The sequence below is a fragment of the Stegostoma tigrinum genome, chromosome 15, assembly GCF_030684315.1.
Source record: "Stegostoma tigrinum isolate sSteTig4 chromosome 15, sSteTig4.hap1, whole genome shotgun sequence".
In the NCBI taxonomy this organism is placed as follows: domain Eukaryota; kingdom Metazoa; phylum Chordata; class Chondrichthyes; order Orectolobiformes; family Stegostomatidae; genus Stegostoma; species Stegostoma tigrinum.
Genome location: NC_081368.1, coordinates 42,408,322 through 42,433,734, shown reverse-complemented (window position 1 = coordinate 42,433,734; position 25,413 = coordinate 42,408,322). Strand labels below are relative to the sequence as shown.

General features: G+C 40.1%; 1 protein-coding gene across 4 annotated transcripts in view; it reads left to right on the top strand.

Moving 5' to 3' along the window:
• Positions 1-1,033: 1,033 nt before the first annotated feature.
• Positions 1,034-25,413, top strand: part of LOC125458937 (claudin-14) — a 38,686-nt gene continuing 14,306 nt past the window's right edge. For 2 of the 4 annotated variants that reach the window (XM_059651439.1, XM_048544788.2), the window contains exon 1: positions 1,034-1,150. The gene's annotated coding sequence lies outside the window, so the exon portion shown is untranslated. Of the gene's footprint in view, positions 1,151-6,894; positions 7,123-18,927; positions 18,997-25,413 lie in introns of those variants that run through there. The other 2 variants (XM_048544789.2, XM_059651438.1) reach the window with 2 other exon arrangements.

Here is a 25,413-nt window from a genome sequence, read left to right as displayed (position 1 = left end):
GTTTCCTGAATTAAAATCAATCCCTGATTATCCTGAACAAAAAACAATCTTATGGCCTTCACTGCTTACCCTACCTATTGTAAATGACTACAGCATAAGCAGTGTTCCATCAAAATTCCAACGGTTTACACCTCTCTCTAACACGTATTGAATTAGGTCTCTGTCCTGGAAGGATGATCTCACTTAATTATTTATTCTTTTTTAAAAAAAGCCTTCACAGGAGTAACAGACACCCACATGCTATTATTTTAAAATCCAAACTCTAAAAATTATATTAATACATAATAACACACCTTTCATTATACAATGTACACAAGCTGTTAACCAACGGAGCTACTCACCTTTGCGCTACCAACTACATCTTTCCTCTTTTCAAACATTCTGTTCAAAATTTTGCTAATACTTACAAAGCATCATATATTTACCATCCCTAATTCCCCAATAAAGGCAACAATGAATATTTGTTTTCTTCAACTGTTGTAGTGCTAAGTCATGATGGCACTTCCAAAGTGATTTTGGGTCAGAAATTTCAATATACTGAGCTAGTGTCAATGAAGGTGAGTGTGGTACATTTTGAAGTCAGAATGGCATGTAACAAAGAGGATATATTGATGTGATAGTGTTCCATCACTTCAGTAGCTTTTGTTCTTTCTAACAGTTCTGGATGAAAGAGATGTTATCGAACTGATCCTGGAAAGTTGCTGCAAATCATCCCACTGATACTACAGTCACAGTGAGTTTGTAATGGAGGGAGCAGAAATGAAGTTAAGTGGCAGGGACAGCAATCAAGCAAACTTCCTCCTGTGAAATGGCAGTGTGTCATTATTGATGTTGATTAAATTGTAAACTTCGAAACACTTGCAACTTAAATTAAAAGAAAGGTTTATTCATTGCCAGAATGTTTATGAAATCAAGGAGAGGTGGCTAGGGCAACAAGGTGTCAGACAAACACAACCAGGTTGATTAATAAGTACCAGATGAGCACTGGGGCGGAAACAGATATAACAGTGCCAAGAGAACATGGGACAGGGAGTGACAGTAAAGAACAGTGTTAAGAGACGCCCTGTTAAACACAGCTCGTACGATAGTGGCAGATTCTAGGATAGCGGCAACCTTGGGTGTTGAAAGGACTGGAAGGATATTGAACAAGGTAGGAATTAATCCTGGAAAAGTTTGCTTAAAATGTACTGAACTCATTTAAATTAAATTGCTTAAGTTTTACAACAGTTTGATGTGTATACACTGGGAGTGTATTGAAGCATATGCTGTTAGAGTGAATTGCTATCTGTATGACAAATGATAATTTGATAAAATGTTGTTGTTATGTTTGTAATGTAAAGATTAAAGCTCTGAATTTAACTCAGGCTGACAATCAGAAGCTGAAGGCAGTGGCATCTAATGTCACAGAGTATAATATTCAGGGATTTAACACGCTCACCTTTTTTGAATGCTTTGACACTGAATTCTGCACTAAGCTGCTCGGATTTAAGTTAAAGCCAATGTGTAGGAGTGGAGGTTTGCAGTTGGGGAAGGGAGCTGGGGTCAGGCTGCTGATGAGGACCCATAAGAAAGGGAGAATTGGTAAAATGTGCAAACGGTGAAGCACTTCTACTCCACAGATCTCACAAAGAACTGTTAAAATATTAACAAATACCTGGGCATATGCCATCTGGTACCATTTTCTGCCAGTAGGTTGAGGGTGTACAGGTCTCATCAGTTAGCATGCAGTTAAAATTACATGGGCATCTAGTAGTGGATATTGTATTTGAATTCAAGTAAGTGTTCGATGGAAGAGCTTTTGAAATGCACGTTGAATGAATCTCAAGTTTCCCTGCTGGGCTAATCCAATTCCCATCTACTCCATTCCTCACCCAAAGTACATTTGTAGGACTGCTACTCAGATGAAGAATAAAGTAAGGGTATCTTGTGGAAACATTCTGCAGCTGAACCCCTCAGTTAAACCCATCTAATTTGGCAGGAAGAACATCTAAATGGTGAGAATTTGCAGAGCTCTGAACTGCGGGGAGAACTAGACGTCCCAGTGCACCTGGACAGAAGCAACAAGGAATTCTGAAAGCTCATAGAATGTTATCATTTATCATGAGGGAAACTGAATACAAGAACAAGGGTGATATGCTTCATTTATGCAGAACACTGATGAGAGCATATCTGGAGTATTTTATGCAGTTTTGCTCTCCTTGCTTAAGGTAGGATGCTTTGAAGGCAGTTCAGTAAAGGATTATCAGGCCCAATGAGTGGATTGTCTCATGAGAAAATGTTAGACATGCTAGCCTTGGACATGCTGGCAATTAGAAGAGTATGAAGCAACTTAAGTGAAACAGTAAGATCCTGTAGAGTTCTTTCAGGGTACATTTGGAGAGAATGTTTGATCTCATGGGAGAGTCTAGAACTAGGGGTCACTTTTCTAAAAATTATGGGCTGTCTGTTCAAAACAGAGATGAGGCAAAATTATTATCTCACAGTGGGCTATAACTCTTTGAGCCCCTCTTCCTGAAAAGGTGGCAGAAACGGAGGCCTTGAATACTTTCAAAGTAGAGGCAGATAGATTCCTCCTGAGCAAATGGACAAAAGGTTTTTGGTGTGGGTAGAAATGCAGATTTGAGATTACAATCAAATTGGCCATGATCTTACTGAATGTTGAGAAGGTTAGAGAAGATGAATGACCTACTACTTTCCTTGTTCACACACTTCCAGTCTGGATTCTACCCTTCTCCCAGTGCTAAAATAGCCTAAAGTAATGTCATGTCTGGAGCTATGATATATTATGTTGAGTCTTCCTTGATCTTTCTCAGTGTTTAATACTATTGGTAGTATTCTTCAATACTTCCCCTCCACCATCCTGCTCCATCAGTTTGAACTTGCATGATTTTATTCCCACCTAACTGAATGCAACCAGGCCAATCCATCAATTGCTTGTCTTGTGAGCTATATCATCCTCTCTACAATTACATTTGGGTTCTAGATATGAACATTTTCATTGATCTCCCCTCCTGTTTACTCTCTTTGTTGGCAAGAAACTATTTGTATACTTGATGTTCTGTTCACCCTCAGTGGAACTGTAAAACTTACATCATGTTCAGCATTTTCATACCTATTTATTCTGTCCTTCCAATGTTATCCAGTATTGCCCTTATCTGAGATGATCTGCTCTTGAAACTTGTAAATATTCCTTTCTTATTTCAAAGGTCAACTACTCCAATTGCCTCATATCCTCTTCTCTCAATAATTTATCCACAGTGTGCACATATCCTGTTCCACATTCAGCTTGCTTGGCCAATCACCTGTCCCTGCCATTCGCATTAAGATTCTGTCTCCCGATGAGTTAAATTACAAATAATTGTTCTTTATTCCCAGTATTTGCATCGGTTAGCTACATTGTACCTTCTCGATTTATTATTACCCTTCACAAAATATTTTCACATGAATGGTTTTAACCAGTTCCAATGTTATCTTCATCTGATGAGCACAGACATTAGAATCTGTGGTAACAAACAGCAATGATTTTTCCTCCTCCTTAGACTTGGAAAACATTGGAAAAGCAAAAGGGAAGAAGACAGAGATGAAGTAAAATAAAGAGAAAGAAAAAAGTCAGAGAAAATGATAAAAAAAAGACTCAGAAACAGAAAGAATTCCTTGCCATCAACATCATGGAGTTAATATTAACTAATCTGGGCCTACCATATAAGTACTATCAAAAGCTGGTCAGAAGCTATGGAATTCTGTAGTGAGTAACTCACCTCTTGAATTGACCACCAAAGCTTGTCCAACATCTGCAAGGCCATTTTTCCCAAGGCAACTAATAATGGTTGATAATTGCTGACCTACTCAGCCACAGTGCTATCCAGTGAGAGAATTTTTTGAAAGTATCCAAGGCATCGCATTTTTTTAGATGACCATTCCTGGTACCTTGTGGTACTTGCCACATCTATCAATATGTGGTACTGGGCACTAATTTAATGCCACCAATCCTCCTTTCTCTTGGGCCTATCTTGTGGTTAGTTGCAGAGAATACACTATCATTAGAGTATAGTACCCCTCAATACTAAACATGTGTCAGCATAGATTGTCTGACTGGTTTCTAGAGTGAGATTTGAACACATGGTCACTGATAAGAAGTGAGCATGTTACCACTGAATCCAGATTGTACAACAAATTTGTTATTTTTGTTATCCTGAAATCTTTCTCACTTCTTTAGAACATAATGGTTCTGAAAAGATTAAAACTCATGTAACTTTGGTTTCACCCATTTTACTGAAGTCACAGTGTGTGGGTGATGACAAGGCGTTCTACTGTAGCTTTTCTTAGGAGCAGATATATCTGTACCAACTCCCCGTGCTCTACAGAAGATGCCATGGTCTTGACAACAAGGTTTGTTGCATGATAGCAATAAGTGCAACTGCATTTTGTCAGGATTAGTTACGAAGAGCTTAGAAAACTCCCCAGCATTTCCTACAGAAAGGCATCAGAAGCCATGTTTTGAAATAGACATGCAAAAAAACTCTAAATTCTAATGAGCTGTCTCTTCAAACAAAACATATTGTAAAATAAAATCATAAATGTCATTCAAGATACATAAATTCCCTCAAGTGGTCAACCTTTCATAAAAACAAACACATACTTATTCAATTACTACATCTGGAGAGACAATCCTCCAATAATCTTTAAAAGCGCCAACATAATGGTAGAGGATTTTTGAAGAAGTGTCTAGGCCTGAAACATCAGCCTTCCTGCTTCTCTGATTCTGCTTGGCCTGTAGTGCTCATCCAGCTCTACACCTTGTTATCTCTTATAACATCATGGTGGACACAGTTGTGTATGTGTCTGAAAGATTTAATACTGAGGAATGCTATAAGCACTATCAACTTTACATATTGGTATCCTATCATGAACCACATGCAGTTAAAAATTTAAGTCAATTACAGTGCGGCATCTAATATTGACGTTTGAAGTTGATAAAACATTTAACACCTTCCTCTCAAAACCCAAATCAGTAAAATGAAAATAACAAGAGGGATGAAATTTCAAACTTTCAATTGCAGAAGAGGAACGCATGGGCTATGAGCCCAACTCTTTCAGAACACAGGAAGTAGCACAAGGTTGGAAAGACTGTGCAAATTTGAAATTGTGTCATTAAGTTATAAGGGTTTGTTATCTCCAACCACATTCCTGCCTCTATTACCAGACAAAAATTCAACACATTATTTTTACAACAAATTGAATGTTAGTGTGAAGAGGTTTTCTAAACTCCATGCAAACAATATGCAATGTATTTGGTCTGTCAATAGTTAGGTAATTAAAGTTGCACACTTCCTGGTAATTTTGTGGGAAGAGGTGCAGGAAATGATGTAGCACCTGGATCCAGCAGAATTTGGTTGCCCTTTAAAAGCTCAGCAAATAGTGATTAGGTTGGATGAGTCAGTAGTGCTTCCTTTTCTGATGTCCTCACAGCAGTTAAGAGACAAATCTGAGGGTGTTTGCAGACTACATCAGGATTCTCCTCAGATGTGCCTTTGTGTCCAATGGAACCTAATACCCACTCATAGCCGATGTTCTGCAACTAAAATGAAACTGTAAATTCAGAGTGGAAATGCCAATCAGTGGCTGACAGATCAACTACTTCTACAGCAGGATGAATTTCTCATTGAGGAGCTAGTGATTGGATCTTCCCATCCATAGCACCAGGGTGTCAGTTTGAAACAGGGGGCATGCTTTTGCTTTGCACTCCTCTTATTTAAACAACCTTGTTTTGAGGGATTTGAGATAACAGGCGGAAGCTTCTGAAAACGATGCATTATTTCACCAATTCTCCCCAATTTCGTCAAATATTTCTGCATGGCTAGTCACACATAAACGGTTTATTTTTAGAAATCTTTGCTGAACGACACTGGCTCACATCAGTTTCTCCAAATGTTTTGCAATTCCTTGCCACATATAAGCATGAGTTGGATTTTACTGTTTGCCACAAAGATCATTATGTGGAAAATGCCTGCCCTAAATTTGTATTCCTAGCTGCAGCCCAGGTCCTGGGCAGCATAAATAATCAGCACACTCGTACAATATAAATAGTATTTTTGTTACTTTGGTATTTCTCGTGAATTGTCCTGAGGAGTGCTCTAGAAGTACTGTTCTATATTAATCCTCAACTCTTGCTCCTGATGTAGTGATTCTTTTTCCATGTGCTGCTCATGACATGATTATTCAATGTTAAATTGGCATCTGCAAAGACATTGCCCTCTGAGAATGCTGCAGCTTATTTCTATCCCTCGTAGAAATTGGCTATTAGAAATAGGAACAGGAGTAGACTGTTCGGCCCCTTGAGGCAGTTTTATCATTCGATGAGATCATAGCTGATCTGATCATTCTTTATATCAGCTTTCCTGCTGTGCCCCTGTAACCTTTGACTCCATTACTGATTAAGAATCTATTTATCTCAGACTTAAATACACGTCAGGACTCTGCCCCCACAGTGAGTGAGTCTGTGGCAAAGAGTTTCAAAGACTCACAACTGTCTGAGGAAAGAAATTCTTCCTCATCTCAATCTTGAATTGGCACCCCTTACTTCTGAAACTATGCCCTGTGGTCCTAGACTCACCCATGAGGGGGAACAGCTTCTCAGCATTTACCAGTATCTTGGCATGCATTCAATATCCCTTTACTTACATATTCTAGAAATATCCCTCGCCCAGTCACCTCTCAAATTTACTGCCTTTGAATGTAAGTAGATACAGACGGAGATGCTTTTTTGAAATCTACTTTTGCTGTCTCCTAAAAATAACCAGGGACCCCCTTACACAATATGAATTGCAAAACATTGGGCTGGAATTTCTCACTTGTAGTAAAAATGTGGTGATTAATAAGTTTTCTGGTGTCCAGTCCATCATGTTCCAGGAGAATTTTCTCACTTTTCACCTCATGCAACCAAGTTGTGGAGCATTTCCTGGAGAATCATGTAGAAGTTGAGGTGGATGTACTCAGAGCTGGCAGGACCTTCTGGCTAAAGATGCTCTGGTGTCAGATTTAAAGCTGCACACCCCTTCAGATGCTCAAGACAGGAACTACACCTCAAGTGATGCTAAACTCTGAGAATGTCTGAGAGGAGAGGTAAGCTACATTCTTGCTCCGAGCACAGGGGTCAAGTGGTGACAGTGGGAGGTCTGGTAGAGGGGAAGACATTTCTTTTCCCTACCAACTGCCAAAGCATACCCAGGCCTATTGATACTATTACAGCACAGGACAGTGCTGTGTCCAGAGTGGAAGTAGATGCCAGCAATACCAAAGGACGGTCAAGGATGTTCTGGGCTCTTCAAGGATAAGCACCAGTATCTTCACTTTGATACTCTGCACTCAAAATAACACCACAGCCAGAAATCAATCCAGTAAACTTCATTGTGCTGTGCTGCACTACTCTCCCATTATCCCTGTTGCTAACTCATTCTTAATCATAACATCTCTTATCCCCTTCAACCAAATCCCTCTTCCTTTATGCAGGTGCTAGTGATATCTGGTGAACCTCTGCCAAGAAGGGCCCAGAGCTGGAGGGCTTCAGCTCCACCTGAATGTCACTGAACCCTAAAAAAGATGCACCAGGAGGGCATTCAGCTCCCATGCCTCTAATACTCTGAAAACTGTCAGAGACCAGGCACCTGGTCAACCCTAGGTGGTATATGTGTTCCTGGTTATGGCCATTAATGATTTGGTCACCCTGCAGAGGCATTCAAAGGAACATTAGGCAGAGATTGTAATGAAGGATAGAGGAGTCCACCAGTGTTCTCAGTGCTGTGTTGGATCCAGTATGCATGCACTAAGTGCCTCCAGGGCCAGACTGGTGAACATGATGGAGAGCCAGGACCAACAGAACACTCACTGATAGCCAAGCATATACATGTGCCTGCCCTCCGTTCCTCTAGCCATGAGTGATCAGGATCAATGGCGAAGCGACTTGGCAACAAAGCAACACAACCTCACTCCAGTTACCCCTTCCTCTCAGAGACAAGATGATTACAGCAAACACACGCAGGGAGAGAGGAGCAGCACATAGCAACACCAGTAGCTTCTTCTCACATCACTGCAAATATGCATGGCACCTTCAACTCCTCCCTGCCTGTGATCCCAAGCCTGCAGCAGGATCAGTTAAGGAGAATGAGTCTACATTTGGACAATATGCGAATAGAAGGCCTGGCCGTTGTAAGCTCAAAGATAACTGGGGATGACCATCCAAGTCTTTCAAGCCTGCATTGGACGTAGAGCGTAGAAGAGGAAGAAGAAAACATACAGAGAGCACATGGGCGACACAGGTCCTACATCAATGTAAATAATGATCAGTTCTTTCAGTATTCTTTCACTTGCACTGTTACCATGTCTGCGGTACTACAATTTTTGTTGTTAAGCCTGGTTAAATCACATTGATGGCAGAGATCAGCAACCTCTTCAAAGAAATTTGAAGGGCAGCATTGTGGCTCAGTAGTCAGCATCAAGGACCCAGGTTCAATTTCACCCCCAGGCAACTGTCTGTGTGGGGTTCTCACATTCTCCACATGTCTGCGTGGATTTCCTCGGGGTGCTCTGGTTTCCTCCCACACTCCAAAGATGTGCAGGTTAGGTGGACTGACCACGCTAAATTTCCCCTAGTGTTCAAGAGTCTGTAGATTAGATGTGTTAGTCATGGAAGATGCAGGAAAAGGGTAGGGGGATGGGGATGGGTCTGGGTGGCATGGTCTTCAGAGGGTCAATGTGGACTTGTTGGGCCAAAGGGCCTGTTTCCACACTGTAAGTGTTCAGTGAAAAAAATCAAGAATGAAAGAGATTATAACAACGAACTAATGCTCAATTTTGATTACAGCTAATGCAATGCAATGTTGATAAAACTGAGGCTAAATGCAATATACAGAGAATATTTTAGGGCCTGGCCTGCATCATTCCACACATAGACTAACAATATCAGTGAGAGTACAGGACCAGTGATAATTCCACACACAGCTGTAGGAAAAGGATATAGCGAGTTTTGAGAAGATTGGTAGCTCAGGTTGAGTTTCTGGATGTGAGTTTGCTCACTGAGCTGGAAGGTTAGCTCACGGACGTTTCGTCACCATTCTAGGTAACGTCATCAGTGAGCATCCGATGAAGCATCATCGGAGGCTCACTGATGTTGCTACCTAGAATGGTGACGAAACGTCTGAAAACTAACCTTGCAGCTCAGCGAGCAAACTGACATCCGGAAAAGGATATTGCATATATCAGTTTTATCAAAGGAAACTATTAGCATTGAACATCAGAGATGTTCAAGGTACAATTAAAAATCGGGCCTTGTGTAGTGTTGTAGAATAGAATGACCTTGGGGTTCAGGTTCATAATTGTTTGAAGTTTACATCACTGGTAAAAACGGTGATTAAATAGGTATTTAGCACACTTGCCTTCATTGCTCAGTCCTTTAAGTATAGGAGTTGGGATTTTATTATTGAGTTTGTACAGAACATTGGTGAGGCCTATTCTGGAGTACTATGTCCTGTTTTGGTCAGAATATTATCAAGATGGAGGAGGTTTAGAAGAGAGTTACCAAGATGTTGCTGTGAAGGGAGGGTTTGCTTTACAAGGAGAGTTTGGATAGTCTGGGACTTTTTTCACTGGAGTGTCAGAAGTCGAGAGGTCACTTTATGGAGGTTTATAAAATCATGAGGGATATAGATAAGGGGTGGGTGATTTCAAGACAAGGGGGCATTTGTTAAGGTGATAGGAGAAAGATTTTAAAAAGACATGAGGGGCAATTTTTTTTACACAAAATCGTTCGTGTGTGCAATTTACTTCCAGAGGAAGTGGTGGATGCAGGTACAGTTACAACATTTAAAAAACATTTAGACATGTACATGAATAAGAAATGTTTGGAGGGATATAGACCAAGGACAAGCCAGTGGAACTAGTTTAGTTTGGAATTATGGTCGGCATGGACTGGTTGGACTGAGGTCTGTTTCTGTGCTGTTTGACGCTATCACTCCATCTCCTCAAGGCTAGAAAAGAGCTGGGAGAAGGAGAAGAGGAATCCACATTGGTATCAGGTGCGTTCATAGAACTGGAAAGAAGAAGGTTTAGCTGATAGAATGCAAACAGTTAGGAGTTAAAATGCAAAGCCAGTTAGGTAATGATTTCCAGATTACTACCTAAGCAACAAGCTAACTGGCAAAGAGTAAATAAAGTCAACTTAATTAAATGCGTTGCTCAAGATTTGTGTGGGAGGCATGAGTTTCAGTTCACAGGGCACTGGCAAGGTGCTGGGTAGATAGCGATTGTTCCAGCAGGATGGAGTTCGCCTGAACTATGCTGAGACCAGAATCCTAGTGAGATGAATAGCTAGTGCTGGAGAGATGGCATTAACCTAAAGAGAGAAGGGGTAGAGTTCTGAGAAGGATATAATAGGATTACAATATGCAGGATTTGGCAACTATTTAAGAAATCATACCTAGAACAGAACAGGGAAGTGACGCAAGGTACGAAGAAAAGGCAGCAAATAGGGTGAAAGGGGGAAGAAATTGTAAAATGAATGTACTTGCCATTCAGAACAAAATAAACGATTTAATGACATAATTAGAGATTCTTTAGTAAGATCTCAAGGCCATTACAGAGACATGGTTACAGGGAGATCAAAGCTGGAAATTAAATTAAAAATGCAAATGGGCTGTGACATTTTAAAAGGTCAGGGAGGAAGGAAGTGGTGGCGGGGTAGCTTACTTAAGTACAAAATGGAATATAATATGATATCAAGGAATCACCTTGGATCAGAAGATGTGAAATCTGTATGTGTATAAGTAAAGGAGAAGAAGACATGATACTGTAGGACAGAAAATAAATCAGGAAATAATGAGGACATATAAAAAGGGCAATACACTAGTCATGAATAAGTTTAATCTTTATGTTGATTGGAAAAATCAAATTTGGAGGCATAGCCACAAGAAAGAATTCATAAATAGAGTATTTGGCACAATTTCCTCGAACAATATGTTGTGCATCCAAACCAAGGATCAGGCTACTTTGGATCTGGTGCTGTGTAATGTGATAGATTTAGTAAATAGCTTCAGAATAAACAATCCCTTAGGAAGCATTGACCATAAAATTATAAGATTTAGCATTCAGTTTAAAACTTGGGGCCAGAAATAACTTAAATAAGTGTAATTACGAAGGAATGAGGGCAGAGCTGGCAAGAATGGGCAGGGGAATTAGGTTAGCAGAAAAGGTCGATAATGAAATTGGTCATGATTCAGAACAAAGATATATCCCAGTGAGGAATGGTTCTATGATTAACAAAAGGAGTTAAGGATAATATCAAATTGAAAGAAAAAATGTACAACGGAGCAAAGACCAATAGCAAGCCAAAGGATCGTGAAAGTTTCAGATTCAAAAAATTGACAAAAATTGAGATGAAAAATAAACTTTCTGGGCCAACTTGCATGTAATATAAAAACAGAGTATCTTTAAATATGTAAAGACGAAGTGAGAGACCAACATGAATAAAGGTACCTTACAAAGTGAAACTGAGGTAATAATAATGGGAAACTAGGAAATAAAGGAGTTGAATTAAACTACGAATCAGTCTTCATGGTGAAAGACATTAATAGCAAAAATACTAAATAATCAAAAGACAAAGTGGGAGGAGGACAGAAATACAATCACTACCACTAGGGAAGCAACTGTGACTGACCAGTAAGTCCCTGCACCTGACTGGTTGCATCCCCTCGGATGTTAAAAAACAAGTAGCTGCAAGGAAATGAATGCACTGCTAGTAATCTACCAAATATGTTTGTTGGTTCACAATTTGAAGGTGTTGAACTCAATATTCCCCTCACTCCCTGTGTCTGCATTTTGCACAGATTGTTCCCTCTGGGACAACTTAGCCCATTCATTGACCACTAACTCCAAATCCCTTCCCACAGCACCTTTCCTTGTAACCACAGAAGGTGCAACACCTGCCCCTTCACCTCCTCCCTACTCACCATCTAAGGGCTTAAACAGTCTTTCCAATTGAAGCAGCATTTCACCTGTACCTTCTCCAATCTGCTCTATTGTGTTTGCTACATCCAATGTGGCCTACTCAATTTTGGAAAAACCAAATGCAGACTGGGTGACTGCTTTGCAGAACACCTCCACTCTGTGCGCAGGTATGTCTCCAACTCCACCCATTGGCATCATTTTAACAAAGCATCCTGCTTGCATGCCGATTTGTCTGTCCGTGAAATGCTGCAGTGCTGAAGTCAATCACAGTGTAAACTGGAGGAACAACGTCCCATCTTCAGACTGGGCACTTTACAGCCTTCTGAACTTAACATTGTGAACCCACTCCCATTCCTTCCCTTTCTTTTAGCTTTACTTATTACATTATCTGACACCATATCTTCTCTCGCCTCCCACAACCCCCACAACACCCACCTGCACCCCCCCCCCCACACCCGAATGGGGCTGTATGTTCTTTCAAATCTTGCAGTTAGACAGACCATTGCCCTGCCATTCTCACATTCTGGTCACTTAATCTGAACTATCTCCACCAGCCCTCCACTACCGTCAACTATTTCATAAATGCTATCCCGTCCGCGATTCACATCAGTTCTGATGAAGAGCTGCCCAGACTCGAAACATTAGCTTGTTCTCTCTTTCTCTCCATGGATGCTGTCTGTCTGACCTGCTGTGATCTCCAGCATTTGTTGTTTTCAGTACAAATTCCAGCATCTGCAATAATTTGTGCCCACTGGATGTCAGGAATTTTGGATCAGCCATGATCCTATTGAATGGTTGAATGGAACAGGCTTGAGGGGCTGAATGACCTGCAGTTGTGCCTATTTCAATGGTCCTATGACTGCACATCACACAGAAGCCGTACCCTGGTTGATGCCCAACCTTAGCTCTATTCACTGTTTCACTTCTGTTTTTTGGTTAACACTCATGTAGAGTTGGTCATCTTGAGGATGTGTAGGATGACACAAAGATATCATGGATATAATCACATGAAGAATGAGATATATACTTATTCAATGATGCAAAATTTCAAGGACTACTGCACAAGCCCACATGTCCTTTGCACTAAGCTGGGCAAGCTTGACAGCTGAGCAATAGGATTGCAAACAATTAAACAAAGTCTGAGCCTTACTCATTCATCCTGGAATTGGGTGGTTATTACATTGTCTATGGCCTGTCAGCCTCTGCAATGTATTGTACTCTCATGGTCACTTAATGACATAATTGTCCTGATCCTCAACGTAATCCCAATGCTCAGATGTCATTCCTCCATTTTGTCAACAAGGAGAAGCTTCATTTCCACTCCACAGACCATGCCCTTGCAAACTCATAGTGCGGTGTAAGCATCTGGCATCTGGGAGGTATTGTGTTCCAGAATTTGCTATGGAATATAATCGGCAAATGGGAACTTCAGGTTCCTCTTTTATGTTCCTTGTTCTCATTACACTTGTTTAGTTGATGTAACAAGAAGTTAATTAGTGTGCACAGTATAATACTCACGATAGCTTGAGGCCATAGCTCTTAACGTACATTGTTGGGCAATGAATTACCTGTCAATGAAGTGCAAATATAGGCAAATTGTGGAATTATTTAATTAATGGAGGCATGATTATTATAATTGCCCCTAGGGTGGCTTCAAAATTAAATAACTATTTCTTTATTAAATAACTTTACTCCACCATAACAATTAACTTACACTGCTCACACTTCATGCACTAACAACCATATTGTGCTGCTGACTTTTGATCCGACATGGCAAAGGTCCAACTTGGTGTAAGTGTGAATAACTTGCTGGCTTCATCTGTTGCACACAATTTCCACCCAATAACTCATTCTCCATTTTTTGTCGCTGACCCTAAGACCTTGATGACTTTTCAGCCTATCTGTTTCAGTTGAGCCCCTTTACATCACTATGAAGGTGCAAACATCATCCCTGGAGCCCAGGACCTTGCAAGTTCCAATCCGTTTGTTAGGTCTTGCCCCCTCATCAAGCAAAGGTCAGGATTACTATGGCCTGCTTGAAGCAGTTCAAGAGCTGCCAGTTCTTCCCATCCCACTATTTTGCCCCCATTGCAGTGACTATTCCATCCAGAATTCAGACAATAAGACCATCTCCAGACTTGAATTGTGGCTTTCCCCAGGCCGCTATGGACTGCCCCTGTTAAGCCCCCTGACCATTATTGACAATACTCCTGTGACTGACCATTGCCCAGACAGTGCATTGACTTCGCTGTACAGCTCCAACTCATTATGGCCTATCCCCCAGAACTGCTGTCTCAACACCACCCTATCTGTCCTACCGATAATGAAATTCCTGACTCTTGTATTTGACCTACATGACTGAATGAGTCTCAATTCCCAAACTTAAGGAATTGGAGCCCAAGACTCTGGTAGGATCAAAAGCTTGGCTAATCATGCTTAATCATAGCTCTGTAGTAACACGTCTCTGTTTATTTGAATCGCAAGTTGTGAATTTGCTGTGTAAACTGATGGTTTATGCTGTAGCTCTGACATTTTCATAGGACAATGTTGTACAGTGGCATATCCAGCCACTTCCTGACTGATATATAAACTGTTCAGTATTCCCTACCATCACAAACTTCCTGGCTCCCCCTTTGAACTTAAATTGCAGAGACTCGCAGGCTGTGAATGAGTGCTCAGGACTGTGTACACTAAGAAAGCAATATGACCCTCACAGAGGTTGGCTGACTCCAAGTAAACACTAACCATAGTGGGTGCTAAGAATGTAAAAGAAAAGAATGTATTCAGATTAGTGCAAAAGCATCCTGTTTAAAGGCATGGTTATGCCTGAATGCAAAGTGATCAGGAGAAACATCCAAGTCAAAGGCATCAGCTTCAAAGTAAAGTGTCGAACTGCTGAAGTAATGGCTGTGTTAGTCCAAGAGCAGACATGGTGATGTTTTGAAACTGGTGGTTTGCTAATATGCCGTTGTATGAATGAGGGGTTGAGGAGGGTGATGACCGTGGACCATACAGGAAGGTTTTGTAGAAAAAGCAGTTGCTTAATGCTGAGAAAGGTATTCAGACAGCTTTTTTTAACCTGATAGAAATTTGTGCCATCTGGTTAATTGGTGGAGGAGAAAATTGAAAGTGTCAAGTTAGGGGTACTAATGAGATAGGTAGGCATTGAAATAAAGTAGTTACCCCTCTAGGTTGAGGTTCTAAAGTCACCGTTTAAGGCCAGAAGGAACTATCAGGAGAGTTTTTCTTATGGTTGAAAATCTTACTTTTATTTTGTCACCGGACTTGCCATTACTCTTGCCATATCAGGGAAGACAAACATTTTCCCAGTGAAACGTATTGAATGGCATTTAAAAGTATTCTAGATCAAAAGTGATGTACCAAACAATGTGCTGCCGTTTTGCTCTCAAAAATATTATCTACTTTCAGTAACAGTAGAAAATGAACAAAATCTCCAGTTGTCCAGTCACAAAACCTTATTCCTACAATCAGTATTTCAGAAACTGACAAACATGTATGTTTCATTTGCTGGGTTGAATGTCTACTGCTTAAAATTGAAAATAATTACATGAGAAGTTACATGCCTATGACAAGTCAAATAAAAGTCTACAATGTACAAATGCATTCCTTCAAAAATTCTCTCTTCTATAACAAAATGACATTGCATGCATTCTCAATTGCAGATACAAGTTACTCACAATATAAGATCACACAGAAAATTATCATTGGTGAGAAAACTGTGTTAATTTAATTCCTCCCACTTTGTCAGTCTCTGCTGCATTACATTGCTTTTAAGTCATGCAGAACTTCTGATACTGTGTGATCACATTGTTTTTAGTAGTTTATCTGGTCTTTGCTCATTCCTGGAGTGATGCTCTTTCACTTAAGAATATTACTCCAGTGGTGAAAACTGGCTGCTATGCTAACATTTATCGGTGATTGATCGCCTTTGCTGGGGATTGGTGGACCTCTGGAATTGAGGGATATTCTGTACTCTGTGCAATTGCTGATGTCAGATCTTCAACACCAACTGCCTGCATTCACATATACCATACATGATCAAGGTGATAGTTGCTGTACACAAATCCTGTGTTGCCATGAAAGCTAATTTTTATTGAGAGCATTGAACATTTAAACTCTGACTGGCCCTTCAATTCTCAGCTTTGGCAATGATTTACCAGCTGTATCAAAGCTTGGCTTTCTTGCATATCACTCTGATTTTGTTATTCAATTGTTCAATTCTAGTGGAAACTGGTTTTTGATCTGTGCCCGAGTGCTGCTACACACCTTTAGTAATGAGATTGTGCGAACGTTCACATTCTGATGACAAATTACGCAAGAACTAACTACAACTTCGGTTGTACACAAATCCAATGTATCATTGTGCTGCTTTACAGCCAGTTGGTCACTACATCTCTGCTACAGCTCTTACCTTGTTGGGCTTTGGCAAAGTCCTTTTGCTATCAGTACTTGTACTTTGCTATAGAGATCTACTGCATATTTTTCATGTTCAGCTTCAGGTTCATCTGACAGCTGTCTCCACCAGTCACATTAGATACTGATCATGATCTTTGATGACTTTATTTATAATCTCTCAACATCCAAGGACCAACAGACTAGCCCCTCCAGGTAGTTACCCCTCCAGAAAAATCACTAACTATTTTGTGATCTCCTCATTGATATTCTTCCAAAGTATTGGGAATGTCAAATTACATTTTTATCTCCCAAATAACAACCAGAATGTAGTTAGCATAAATAACGCAGTGTGGAGTTGGAAGAACACAGCAGGCCAGGCACGATCAAAGGAGTAGGACAGTTGAGGTTTTGGGTTGCGACCCTTCTTCAGAGTGCAGTTTTTCTAAAGAAGGGCCCCGACCCGAGTCGTCGACTTTCCTTCTCCTCTGATGCTGCCTGGCCTGTTGTGTTCCTCCAGCTCCATCCTGTGTTATCTCTACCTCCAGCATTGGCAGTTCTTACTATTTCTGTAGTTAGCATAAAGTTGCTCTCATCCGTCTTCACCTTCCCAGTAATCAGCCTTCACATCAGGAATAGTAAGGGCCGTTGCCTTAATAATTGTGGCAAAATGTCTTTAGTCATTGGCACACAAGAATGAAATCTATTCAAGGCTTTACTGAGTTCTCAACTTTCCAGGCTTTTTGCTGCAACCATGTTGCTAATGTAGTCTGTAGGAGCTGCCACTTTCTTGGTTCTCCCTTCTTTTTCATCTCCTGTGTCTTTAAGGCTGTATTTGAGACCAACTGGAACTCTCCTTAGCAAATGCTTTTATTCTCATCCTCAGTTCAGAGATGACATCAGTAGAGGATTCAAAATGTACTTGCAAGGTATTCAAAATTTCTTTGGTCTGTTCGTCTTTATTTAAATGACGTCTCAGGCCCAAAGCAAATTGGAGCACTCTTTCCCTAGCAATGAGTTGTGACTCTTATTTCTTCAGGTTTTTGTTGTATCGTTACCTTCGCTATTGAGACTGGAAGGAGTCTCAATTCTGTCTCATACAACCTTCCATTTCCACGAAACCAGGGACAGGAAATTTCACATCCAGTTTGGCTCACCCAGGATTTGGTGTTCTAGTTCATCCACACAATTTTCACTCCACACTCCTGACACCATGTTTTATCTGGTGGATTTAACAGACTACTGCTTAACTTGAAAGTACATAGAGATTACATGGCTATCAGACATCAAGTCAGAGTATACAGAGTGTACTTCTGCAAACAACCTGTTCATGAAAAACATATGCTTAAGATTTCTTACATCTGAGCTCCCATTAGACATCAAGGTTCAAAATGGCAGCACACCAATTGTATATGGAGGAACTATGCATTCATTTAATGATTATTGTGGTCTTGTGGGTAGGGAGGTGCAGCTGAGATAACTGGCTGAAGATGCCCTAGCTTACCTTTGTAGTATCCCAACCTCTGAGCTAGGAGGCCTGGTTTCCACCTGATCCAGAGGTATATAATACCATCACTGGCCAGTTTAATTAGAAAGTATTTACTTTGCAGGTAGTGTTTGATTAAAGGAGACAATGTCTGAGTTCAGGGCTTTCTCAACAAAACACACTGTAATTCCAAGAATTACAGATATTCCAAAATACTAGGTAACGTTGTACAGTAAAACTTACTTAAAAACTATCCAGTTCCAGTTTTGGTGGAAGGACAAATGAGTATTTAAATTTGATGGCATGAACCCAAGTATGTCATTTAACATATTCCCTTGCAAATTGTTTGAAACTCATTTTCCTTTCAATGGGTCTGAGCAGAATCAGTGGCATGGAGCAATAAGTACAATAAACAAAATGTTACTTGTGGACAAACCCCTTTTCTAAGCCTCAATTGATACGATTAAGAAGCTAAACTTGTTCCTGTTGCATGTGATGGAGATTAAATAAAAACATCCTTTCCACAACACATTAACCTTTTCACCACCAAACTTATTAACATTGCTTTTAAGAAAATAAGCATGCTTTTGTATCAGCCAATATCAGAGAAAAGTCCAGCAATGACTATGATGAAAATATAGCTACAAATTAAGGTAAATTGTGCTTGCATTAAAATACTAACATTTATACATTCTATTATACGATCTGGAGAAATATAGATGATTTAAAGAGTTAAGTGAGCACAAATGATGTACATATAGAGAAAGGATTTTAAATTGCTGCCACTAAACATGAATTAACACATTAATGGCAGATAGTTTGTAATTTCAAAATAAAATTAGAAATTTATGTGTCAAAGTCATGGATTTAAAAACTTCCAGCAATTTAATAATTGCAGTAACAATGATGCACCTTTATCTAATTTGCTTCAGAGAAAAAGATCACTTTCAATTCAAAAAGACATACAATATTTATTGCAGGACTGTGATTTTGTTTTAGTTACGAATGGGTAGTAAAATCCTGGCAGTAAACCTCAGTTGCTGCTTTGGTACTACCCGTGACTCGTTTTTACATTTCAGTTTCCTTACTGCAGTAATGAGGTAAGCAGAGCTTGTTCTCTTTATTTTACCTGAATAATAAATGAAGGGCAATTTTTTTTTTAGTATTAAACTAAATACTTGACGCATTGTCAGCTAAAGCATGCAAGAGCAACAAATTGCAAAAATCCATAAGTTTGTAGGCTTTTGCACTGGTTGTACTTGGCCATTAAATACCAGGCTTTAATCTCCAGACAAGCGTATAGAAATTAAAGCTTCTAATGGGACAATTGAGGAAAGATCTTAGGAAGGACAACATCCATTCTTTATAATTGACATCGGTGCTGAGGTTGTGGAGTGAGCGAGTTTGAGGGTGAGGAATACTGATTAAAACATAAGCCATACATTAATTCCCATGGAGAAATGACGGCATGAATGCATTTCAATGAGTCAAATGACCTAAAAGAAAGTGTTGCAATTATGAAGCAACTTTCGTGACCACTGGACTTTTTGGTCACTGAAGTACCCTTTGAAGTGTAGTCACTGTTGTACAGGAAATTCAGCAGCTAATGTTTGCATTATAAGCCCTCACAAATTACAAGGTGATAATCTCCAGATACTTTGTAATATCAATTAAAATGTATGTTTTCGGCAGGATATGGGAATGATCTATTAGCTTGAAAATAGTGTCATAAGATCTTTTATATACACCTGAATGGGCAGAATGTGCCTCAGGATAACGCCACCTCTAAAAGAGAACATCTTTGTAAGTGTAACATTCCATTAGAACTCTGTGTGAATTTCAGCTTTAGAATTTTGGATTCAAGTCCTGGGGTGAGATTTCATCTCAAAACCCTCCTAATGCAGCATAGAAAATACTACTGCTTAGGCCACTCGTACAATTTTACTTTATCAAATACTGATAGCCAAGGCTCCACCATTGCTAACATTCTGTCCATTTATTTTCTTTGCTGATATTAATACTGAATTGCTCGATGTACTGCTGCAACATGACCAAACACCCTGGGAACAAAGGATAAGTGAGAAAGCTACACATAAATGAGTCTTTCACTGAAAGAGCTATACCCCGGCTTGCTTCAATATAAGCTATGTCTAGGTATAATGGATTAAAATTGTTGCTGCTAACATATGTTTTATACTGACCCCATAGACTAATATTTAAGATCCCACATCAAAATGTAATGGTAGATATTTAATTCCAAGTTTACTTTAGTTTCATTCATCACTCTGTATTTAATCTTATTAGTGAATTCTTACAGTCCCAATTACAGGGTGTGTGTAGGGTTACTGTTTTGTACCTTCTTAAAAATTCTTTGAAAGTGTGTATTGCTGACTGGCCAGTATTTATTGACTGTCCCTGATTCCCCTGGAAAAGCTGGCAGTGAGCTGTCTTCTTGAACCATTGCAGTCCTGGGGATGCGTATATCTCTATGTGTGCAGTTTCAGGATTATGACCTATCAACCTATAAAAATAGCCCATTGAGCCTGCTCCATCATTGAATGGTTGATCCTCTATTGTGACACCATGCTCCCTCTCTCGCCCCTTTCCCCAAGGTGCCTTTAGTGTCTATTAACCTATTTTTATATTTTGGTTAGGTATGTTCAATGAACTGGTCATCAACAACCTTACATGGTAGAAAATTCAATATGTTCCCTACCCTTTGAGTGAAGCAATTTCCAATCAGCTGAGTCCTAAAAGGTGGACTCTGTATTCTGTGACTGTGACTTTTTGTTCTAGATGCTCCAAGGCAAAGAAAGATCATCCCTGCACCCAGTCTGCCAACAATTGTTAAAATGTTGTATGCCTCAATGAAACCCCTCTCATTCTTCTAAACCCCAGTGAATACAGGCTCAGTTGACCCAATCTTTCCTAATGCAACAAATCTGCCTTCCCAGGAATCAGCCTGGTGAACATTTGCTGCACTCTCTCTCTTGCAAATATATCCTTTCTTATGTAAGGAGGCCAACCTGCACAGAATACTCCAGGTGTGATCTAACCAAAGCCATGAACAGCTGCAGTAAGACCTTGTTTCTCCTGTACTCAAATCCTTTGCAAAGAAAGCCAACATATCATTTGCCTTCCTATCTGCTTGCATCATCTGCAATCTTGCTCTCAGTGTCCAGTGTACAATACTGTCTAGGTCCCTTTGTACACCAATATTTCCCAATTTATCACCGTTAACTAATAAAATCAATTTTGCTTTCCAGTAGAAGTGGATAACTTACAACTTACCAAATTGATACTGCATCTTACACATTCTCTCAGCTTGTCTAAGTTGCTGTGCATCCTCCTCATCGCTCAAATTCCAACTAATTTGGTGTTATCAGCAAATTTGAAAATATTAAATTATCATTGATATACATTTCAGCTGTGCATATGTGTTAACACAGTTGTGAGTGAAACAGTTGGAGCCCAAAGGGAAAGTTGCAGGTGGTGAGTTTTCCATGTGTCTGCTACCATTTTACTTCTAGGCACGAGAAGTTACAAGTTTGGAAAGTGCTATAGAAGGGAGCTTGTTGAGCTGTAGCACTTCACATTGTAGAAGGGCAATTAGGGATAGGAAGTAAATGTTTGTACAGTCAGTGATGCTTACATCCTGTGGATAAAGTTAGAAAATACATCTTGTATCATGTTGACTGCCTGCATTGTCACTGGAAATTCCAACTGGCTCAGAAATGAAACTTGCCAGAGCACAGTCAGTCCATCTTCAAGGCTCTATCAATTTAAGTTGTTCATGGCAGGGATCGTGTCAGCATGGGACCCAGCAATGTTCACCCATTTCTGAACCCCAACCCTTTTAAAAATCCAGCCCTGATCTGCTAAGTAACCAGTTATGGGAAGTTATACAGCTTTCTGGAGCTTCCTTTGTGAATTTAACTGTGTGAAGATTCAGTTCCTTGCCTAATCCCAAAGTGCCACAATCTCCATTGACCCCTTGCCTCCGCTCTACCTCTTTCCACGTTGTATGTAGAGAAGTTCTCATCAGAAATCTTGTTCTTTACAGTAGATTTTGGGCATAGATTTGCAAGTGATTAAAGGCTTCTTGTTTTGACAGGTTGCAATCCACCTTAATAGCTCAGAGGGGGAAGAAAAATATGCAAACAAAATCGAGGGATGGCCAGGGTTGTCCAAGCAATGGGGCACCTATGGATATTTTTATTCAACCCATTCAGATGTGCTATGACATTCTTCTGAAGCAAGTGGGACTTGAACCCAGACCTCTTGGCTGTAATGAAGGAACACTACCACTGCATCACAAAAGCCTCTCATGGGAGCCTATAAACACAACAATATTAACAGAATCAGCTGATCCTGGCAAGCCAATATGATCCCATTTATAAGGCTATCAGATTGATAGAGAACAATGGGTTTCAATATTATAGAAATTATGACAAGTGACACCATCTTGCTGTAATTTAAAAAAAATGCTGCTAAAGGAATTGAGGCAGAAAGTAATTTCATAAATCTGAGCTTGATCTGACCTAAAAATGGGACTTGGAAATAATACATTCCTCTGCAATTCGGCCATTATAACATAAGTGCACTGAAATTGAGAAAAAAGATTGTGCCAGTTTCTTAAAGATAGTATTATTAAAGAAGGGAAGCTGGTAGTGAGGTGATAAACATTTAGAGGATGTGAACACAAAGATTGAAAGAGCAGCTGTCATTTCTGTAGTGGAGCTCTTGATGAAGCTGTAATTGGCAGATGGCAGAAATGGCCATGAATGATTTTTAAAATGGGGAGGAGAGTCTTATAATTCATTGGACGGATGATGTGAAACAAGTGGAACTTTACTACAATGGTGTAATGAAGAAGAGGTCCCAGCAGTCATGAGATGGCTGTGGGTCAGACGTGGCCAGTGCCTGAGGGTGAAAGATAGAAGATTCGCTCGGTGAGCGGAAAAGTGGCAAATGGAATTCAGCCCAGAATAGTGCAACATGATGCAAACAAGGAGGTCAAACAGGGCCATAAGTACACAAGTGATGGGAGAATAATGAGAGGTGTAAAGGAAGTGTGGGCTTTGGAGTGCATCCCCACAGCTGAATGTTGCTAGGCTGGTCAATAACACAGTGAAAAAGGCATCTGGAACTCTTGTCTTTATAAGCCAAGCTGCAGAATTTAAGAGAAAAGATACTATCGTGGAATTGTATAAATCATTATTCAGGCCACAAGATAAGTACTATGTGCAGTTCTTGTCACCTCATCACAGAAGGGATAGAACTGCACTAGTGAGTGAACATGTCAAATTTATGAAGACATGCCCAGGACTGGAAAAAATATAGCGATGAGGAAAGACTTGATTGGTTGTCATTACTGTCTGGAATAGAGAAAATGGAGGAGAGATTTGCCTGTGATATACAGAACTGTGCTGGGCAAGTAGATGGGTCAGTCCTATCTACTTTAACAGAGGGGCCAGTAACCGAGAATCATAGTCAAAAAAATTAAAAAGGAGATGAGGAAAACATTTTTCATGAGAGGGTGTTAGGGGTATGTAATGCACTGCCAAAAAGTTAGTTAAAGCACAAAACCCCAATCATTCAAATAGTAACTAGATATGCATCTCAAACATTGTAAATCCCAAGGCTCTGAACCTAATGTTGGAAAGTAGAATTAGGTGGGCATGACTCATTTTCCACCCAGCAGAGACACAATAAATCAAACAACTTTGTCCTGCGTTGTAAAATTTCTACAACTCTATGAAGGGCACCTTGTGAAAATATCACAAGGATTTTCAGATGGATTTGCAACTGTAGGGGGTTACGGTGTTCAGGTCACGAGTGAGGGAGGCTGTGCTTTGCCAGATATGATAGCTTCAGCTTCATTAACACTGAAAGCTATGCAATTTATGTGGAATTTAATATGAGACATAGGCAAGCAACAGGAATGGTATCAAACATTGAGGGAGAGAGTAAAGTCAGATGCCACAGCTGCATGTATGAGATGTGCTACACATTTCTGAGTGTCTGTACCAATGGACAGCATTGAAATGATGAAGAACAGGGAACCAATGATTGACCTCCTGAGATAAGAGCAATATAACTATGAAGACATCTAATAAAATAGTTGTAAAAGATATCTTTTAAAAATCCCTACGGCGTGGACGCAGGCCATTCAGCCCATCAAGTCCACACCAGCCCTCCAAAGAGCACCCCGTTCAGACCCACCCCCTACCCAATACGTGTAACCCTGCATTTCCCATGGCAAATTGACCTAGTCTGTGCATCTCGAGACACTATGGACAATCTAGCATAGCCAATCCATCTAACCTTCATATCTTTGGACTGTGGGAGGGAACAAGAGCACTTAGGAGGGAATCCATGCAGACATGGGAGAACATGCAAGCTCCACGGCCATGGGTGGAATTGATTCCAGGTCTATGGGCACTGTGAGACAGCAGTGCTAACCAACCACTGAGCAACAGTGCCACCTATAAGAAACTGAATTTTGACATTAAAATTAGCACAGCTCATAATGTATGCTTAAAGCAGAAGTCACCAGTTTGTTGTAAGTTGTGTGTCAAATCCAACTAGCATTCCACACTAAGCTGCTGATGCCTGTGGTCCCGCTACAAACATTTTGTGAACTGGTGTGTCAAATCCAACTAGCATTCCGCACTGAGCTGCTGATGCCTGTGGTCCCTCTACAAACATTTTGTGAACTGGTCAGGAATGAGTGTCACAGAATCAGGCCTGTTGCATTCAGCAAAGTGTGGCTCACACGTGATTTCCATAGGGACTACTGCAGACTGCCAGCAAAACTGTAAGCTTATCAGAACTGCGAAACTGATTGGACAGCTCTGCTGTAGTGCCATATAGTGCCACAGTCACACACTTGATTATCAGCCTGATCATAACAGCTGTCCCAATTTTTTCTCCCACATCCACAGAATATCTTTGAGAGGTGCTGCAGATGACATAGCAGCCAGTAATTCAAACTGACTAAGTTTGCAAGCAGTCTGTGGGCACCAACACATACAAAAAGTTAGATATGCAAAAGATGGAATAAAGAGACAAGTAAAAGGAAATGCTGACAGAATTAGTGGGCCAAGAGCACGTCGTATAGGAAATGAAGAGTTGTGTTCCTTAGTTTCTATTCTCATCTGACAGATAGCCTTGCGGGCTAGATTCCCTTTGTGGCAAGGAGTGAATGATTAGTAATACTTTGCATGTAATTTTTTTAAAATTCAGTTCAACAATGTGCTAAATCTCATGATGACTGATGAAGTACCAACATTGAGTATAACAAACAAAAATTTACTTGTTCAAGTACTGAATGCAAGCTGTAAGTATGTAAGTGAGTTGTCAGAGTGTGGTGCGTGATAACCTCAATGTTATGAAGGTATTTAAGGCTAAGTTGCACATGTTACTCCCATAATTGTAAAAAGAAAGCAATCTAGTTAAATGATTATTTCTACGAGTTTCAAATAAAACAATTTCAACTCTTTGTATAAGTGTAA